Below are 6,047 nucleotides of genomic sequence, written 5' to 3'. Positions count from 1 at the left end.
AGAGACAATTTTATCAAGAAAGTTGATCAGGAATATCAGTAATAATAAAGCATGTACAAAAAAAGCTAACCCTAACCCTAACCCTAACCCTAACCCTAACCCTAATCAATCCTAGAGACAATTTTATCAAGAAAGTTGATCAGGAATATCAGTAATAATAAAGCATGTACAAAAAAAAGCTAACCCTAACCCTAACCCTAACCCTAACCCTAACCCTAACCAATCCTAGAGACAATTTTATCAAGAAAGTTGATCAGGAATATCAGGAATAATAAAGCATGTACAAAAAAAAGCTAACCCTAACCCTAACCCTAACCCTAACCCTAACCCTAACCAATCCTAGAGACAATTTTATCAAGAAAGTTGATCAGGAATATCAGGAATAATAAAGCATGTACAAAAAAAAGCTAACCCTAACCCTAACCCTAACCCTAACCCTAACCCTAACCAATCCTAGAGACAATTTATCAAGAAAGTTGATCAGGAATATCAGGAATAATAAAGCATGTACAAAAAAAAGCTAAACCTAACCCTAACCCTAACCCTAACCCTAACCCTAACCAATCCTAGAGACAATTTTATCAAGAAAGTTGATCAGGAATATCAGTAATAATAAAGCATGTACAAAAAAAAGCTAACCCTAACCCTAACCCTAACCCTAACCCTAACCCTAACCAATCCTAGAGACAATTTTATCAAGAAAGTTGATCAGGAATATCAGGAATAATAAAGCATGTACAAAAAAAAGCTAACCCTAACCCTAACCCTAACCCTAACCCTAACCAATCCTAGAGACAATTTTATCAAGAAAGTTGATCAGGAATATCAGGAATAATAAAGCATGTACAAAAAAAAGCTAACCCTAACCCTAACCCTAACCCTAACCCTAACCCTAACCAATCCTAGAGACAATTTTATCAAGAAAGTTGATCAGGAATATCAGGAATAATAAAGCATGTACAAAAAAAAGCTAACCCTAACCCTAACCCTAACCCTAACCCTAACCCTAACCAATCCTAGAGACAATTTTATCAAGAAAGTTGATCAGGAATATCAGGAATAATAAAGCATGTACAAAAAAAAGCTAAACCTAACCCTAACCCTAACCAATCCTAGAGACAATTTTATCAAGAAAGTTGATCAGGAATATCAGTAATAATAAAGCATGTACAAAAAAAAGCTAACCCTAACCCTAACCCTAACCCTAACCCTAACCCTAACCAATCCTAGAGACAATTTTATCAAGAAAGTTGATCAGGAATATCAGGAATAATAAAGCATGTACAAAAAAAAGCTAACCCTAACCCTAACCCTAACCCTAACCCTAACCCTAAGCAATCCTAGAGACAATTTTATCAAGAAAGTTGATCAGGAATATCAGGAATAATAAAGCATGTACAAAAAAAAGCTAACCCTAACCCTAACCCTAACCCTAACCCTAACCCTAACCAATCCTAGAGACAATTTTATCAAGAAAGTTGATCAGGAATATCAGGAATAATAAAGCATGTACAAAAAAAAGCTAACCCTAACCCTAACCCTAACCCTAACCCTAACCCTAACCAATCCTAGAGACAATTTTATCAAGAAAGTTGATCAGGAATATCAGGAATAATAAAGCATGTACAAAAAAAAGCTAACCCTAACCCTAACCCTAACCCTAACCCTAACCCTAACCAATCCTAGAGACAATTTTATCAAGAAAGTTGATCAGGAATATCAGGAATAATAAAGCATGTACAAAAAAAAGCAAAACCTAACCCTAACCCTAACCCTAACCCTAACCCTAACCAATCCTAGAGACAATTTTATCAAGAAAGTTGATCAGGAATATCAGTAATAATAAAGCATGTACAAAAAAAAGCTAACCCTAACCCTAACCCTAACCCTAACCCTAACCCTAACCAATCCTAGAGACAATTTTATCAAGAAAGTTGATCAGGAATATCAGTAATAATAAAGCATGTACAAAAAAAAGCTAACCCTAACCCTAACCCTAACCCTAACCCTAACCCTAACCAATCCTAGAGACAATTTTATCAAGAAAGTTGATCAGGAATATCAGTAATAATAAAGCATGTACAAAAAAAAGCTAACCCTAACCCTAACCCTAACCCTAACCCTAACCAATCCTAGAGACAATTTTATCAAGAAAGTTGATCAGGAATATCAGTAATAATAAAGCATGTACAAAAAAAAGCTAACCCTAACCCTAACCCTAACCCTAACCCTAACCAATCCTAGAGACAATTTTATCAAGAAAGTTGATCAGGAATATCAGTAATAATAAAGCATGTACAAAAAAAAGCTAACCCTAACCCTAACCCTAACCCTAACCCTAACCAATCCTAGAGACAATTTTATCAAGAAAGTTGATCAGGAATATCAGTAATAATAAAGCATGTACAAAAAAAAGCTAACCCTAACCCTAACCCTAACCCTAACCCTAACCAATCCTAGAGACAATTTTATCAAGAAAGTTGATCAGGAATATCAGTAATAATAAAGCATGTACAAAAAAAAGCTAACCCTAACCCTAACCCTAACCCTAACCCTAACCAATCCTAGAGACAATTTTATCAAGAAAGTTGATCAGGAATATCAGTAATAATAAAGCATGTACAAAAAAAAGCTAACCCTAACCCTAACCCTAACCCTAACCCTAACCCTAACCCTAACCAATCCTAGAGACAATTTTATCAAGAAAGTTGATCAGGAATATCAGTAATAATAAAGCATGTACAAAAAAAAGCTAACCCTAACCCTAACCCTAACCCTAACCCTAACCCTAACCAATCCTAGAGACAATTTTATCAAGAAAGTTGATCAGGAATATCAGTAATAATAAAGCATGTACAAAAAAAAGCTAACCCTAACCCTAACCCTAACCCTAACCCTAACCCTAACCAATCCTAGAGACAATTTTATCAAGAAAGTTGATCAGGAATATCAGTAATAATAAAGCATGTACAAAAAAAAGCTAACCCTAACCCTAACCCTAACCCTAACCCTAACCAATCCTAGAGACAATTTTATCAAGAAAGTTGATCAGGAATATCAGTAATAATAAAACATGTACAAAAAAAAGCTAACCCTAACCCTAACCCTAACCCTAACCCTAACCAATCCTAGAGACAATTTTATCAAGAAAGTTGATCAGGAATATCAGTAATAATAAAGCATGTACAAAAAAAAGCTAACCCTAACCCTAACCCTAACCCTAACCCTAACCCTAACCAATCCTAGAGACAATTTTATCAAGAAAGTTGATCAGGAATATCAGTAATAATAAAGCATGTACAAAAAAAAGCTAACCCTAACCCTAACCCTAACCCTAACCCTAACCCTAACCAATCCTAGAGACAATTTTATCAAGAAAGTTGATCAGGAATATCAGGAATAATAAAGCATGTACAAAAAAAAGCTAACCCTAACCCTAACCCTAACCCTAACCCTAACCCTAACCAATCCTAGAGACAATTTTATCAAGAAAGTTGATCAGGAATATCAGTAATAATAAAGCATGTACAAAAAAAAGCTAACTTTAACCCTAACCCTAACCCTAACCCTAACCAATCCTAGAGACAATTTTATCAAGAAAGTTGATCAGGAATATCAGGAATAATAAAGCATGTACAAAAAAAAGCTAACCCTAACCCTAACCCTAACCCTAACCCTAACCCTAACCAATCCTAGAGACAATTTTATCAAGAAAGTTGATCAGGAATATCAGTAATAATAAAGCATGTACAAAAAAAAGCTAACCCTAACCCTAACCCTAACCCTAACCCTAACCCTAACCAATCCTAGAGACAATTTTATCAAGAAAGTTGATCAGGAATATCAGTAATAATAAAGCATGTACAAAAAAAAGCTAACCCTAACCCTAACCCTAACCCTAACCCTAACCAATCCTAGAGACAATTTTATCAAGAAAGTTGATCAGGAATATCAGTAATAATAAAACATGTACAAAAAAAAGCTAACCCTAACCCTAACCCTAACCCTAACCCTAACCAATCCTAGAGACAATTTTATCAAGAAAGTTGATCAGGAATATCAGTAATAATAAAGCATGTACAAAAAAAAGCTAACCCTAACCCTAACCCTAACCCTAACCCTAACCCTAACCAATCCTAGAGACAATTTTATCAAGAAAGTTGATCAGGAATATCAGTAATAATAAAGCATGTACAAAAAAAAGCTAACCCTAACCCTAACCCTAACCCTAACCCTAACCCTAACCAATCCTAGAGACAATTTTATCAAGAAAGTTGATCAGGAATATCAGTAATAATAAAGCATGTACAAAAAAAAGCTAACCCTAACCCTAACCCTAACCCTAACCCTAACCCTAACCAATCCTAGAGACAATTTTATCAAGAAAGTTGATCAGGAATATCAGTAATAATAAAGCATGTACAAAAAAAAGCTAACCCTAACCCTAACCCTAACCCTAACCCTAACCAATCCTAGAGACAATTTTATCAAGAAAGTTGATCAGGAATATCAGTAATAATAAAACATGTACAAAAAAAAGCTAACCCTAACCCTAACCCTAACCCTAACCCTAACCAATCCTAGAGACAATTTTATCAAGAAAGTTGATCAGGAATATCAGTAATAATAAAGCATGTACAAAAAAAAGCTAACCCTAACCCTAACCCTAACCCTAACCCTAACCCTAACCAATCCTAGAGACAATTTTATCAAGAAAGTTGATCAGGAATATCAGTAATAATAAAGCATGTACAAAAAAAAGCTAACCCTAACCCTAACCCTAACCCTAACCCTAACCCTAACCAATCCTAGAGACAATTTTATCAAGAAAGTTGATCAGGAATATCAGTAATAATAAAGCATGTACAAAAAAAAGCTAACCCTAACCCTAACCCTAACCCTAACCCTAACCCTAACCAATCCTAGAGACAATTTTATCAAGAAAGTTGATCAGGAATATCAGTAATAATAAAGCATGTACAAAAAAAAGCTAACCCTAACCCTAACCCTAACCCTAACCCTAACCAATCCTAGAGACAATTTTATCAAGAAAGTTGATCAGGAATATCAGTAATAATAAAACATGTACAAAAAAAAGCTAACCCTAACCCTAACCCTAACCCTAACCCTAACCAATCCTAGAGACAATTTTATCAAGAAAGTTGATCAGGAATATCAGTAATAATAAAGCATGTACAAAAAAAAGCTAACCCTAACCCTAACCCTAACCCTAACCCTAACCCTAACCAATCCTAGAGACAATTTTATCAAGAAAGTTGATCAGGAATATCAGTAATAATAAAGCATGTACAAAAAAAAGCTAACCCTAACCCTAACCCTAACCCTAACCCTAACCCTAACCAATCCTAGAGACAATTTTATCAAGAAAGTTGATCAGGAATATCAGGAATAATAAAGCATGTACAAAAAAAAGCTAACCCTAACCCTAACCCTAACCCTAACCCTAACCCTAACCAATCCTAGAGACAATTTTATCAAGAAAGTTGATCAGGAATATCAGTAATAATAAAGCATGTACAAAAAAAAGCTAACTTTAACCCTAACCCTAACCCTAACCCTAACCAATCCTAGAGACAATTTTATCAAGAAAGTTGATCAGGAATATCAGGAATAATAAAGCATGTACAAAAAAAAGCTAACCCTAACCCTAACCCTAACCCTAACCCTAACCCTAACCAATCCTAGAGACAATTTTATCAAGAAAGTTGATCAGGAATATCAGTAATAATAAAGCATGTACAAAAAAAAGCTAACCCTAACCCTAACCCTAACCCTAACCCTAACCCTAACCAATCCTAGAGACAATTTTATCAAGAAAGTTGATCAGGAATATCAGTAATAATAAAGCATGTACAAAAAAAAGCTAACCCTAACCCTAACCCTAACCCTAACCCTAACCAATCCTAGAGACAATTTTATCAAGAAAGTTGATCAGGAATATCAGTAATAATAAAACATGTACAAAAAAAAGCTAACCCTAACCCTAACCCTAACCCTAACCCTAACCAATCCTAGAGACAATTTTA

This window comes from Euprymna scolopes, chromosome 46, assembly GCF_053919585.1.
Source record: "Euprymna scolopes isolate OS-2025 chromosome 46, ASM5391958v1, whole genome shotgun sequence".
NCBI classification, from domain to species: domain Eukaryota; kingdom Metazoa; phylum Mollusca; class Cephalopoda; order Sepiida; family Sepiolidae; genus Euprymna; species Euprymna scolopes.
The sequence above is the reverse complement of the archived record's forward strand: the minus strand, read 5'-3'. Positions refer to the sequence as shown.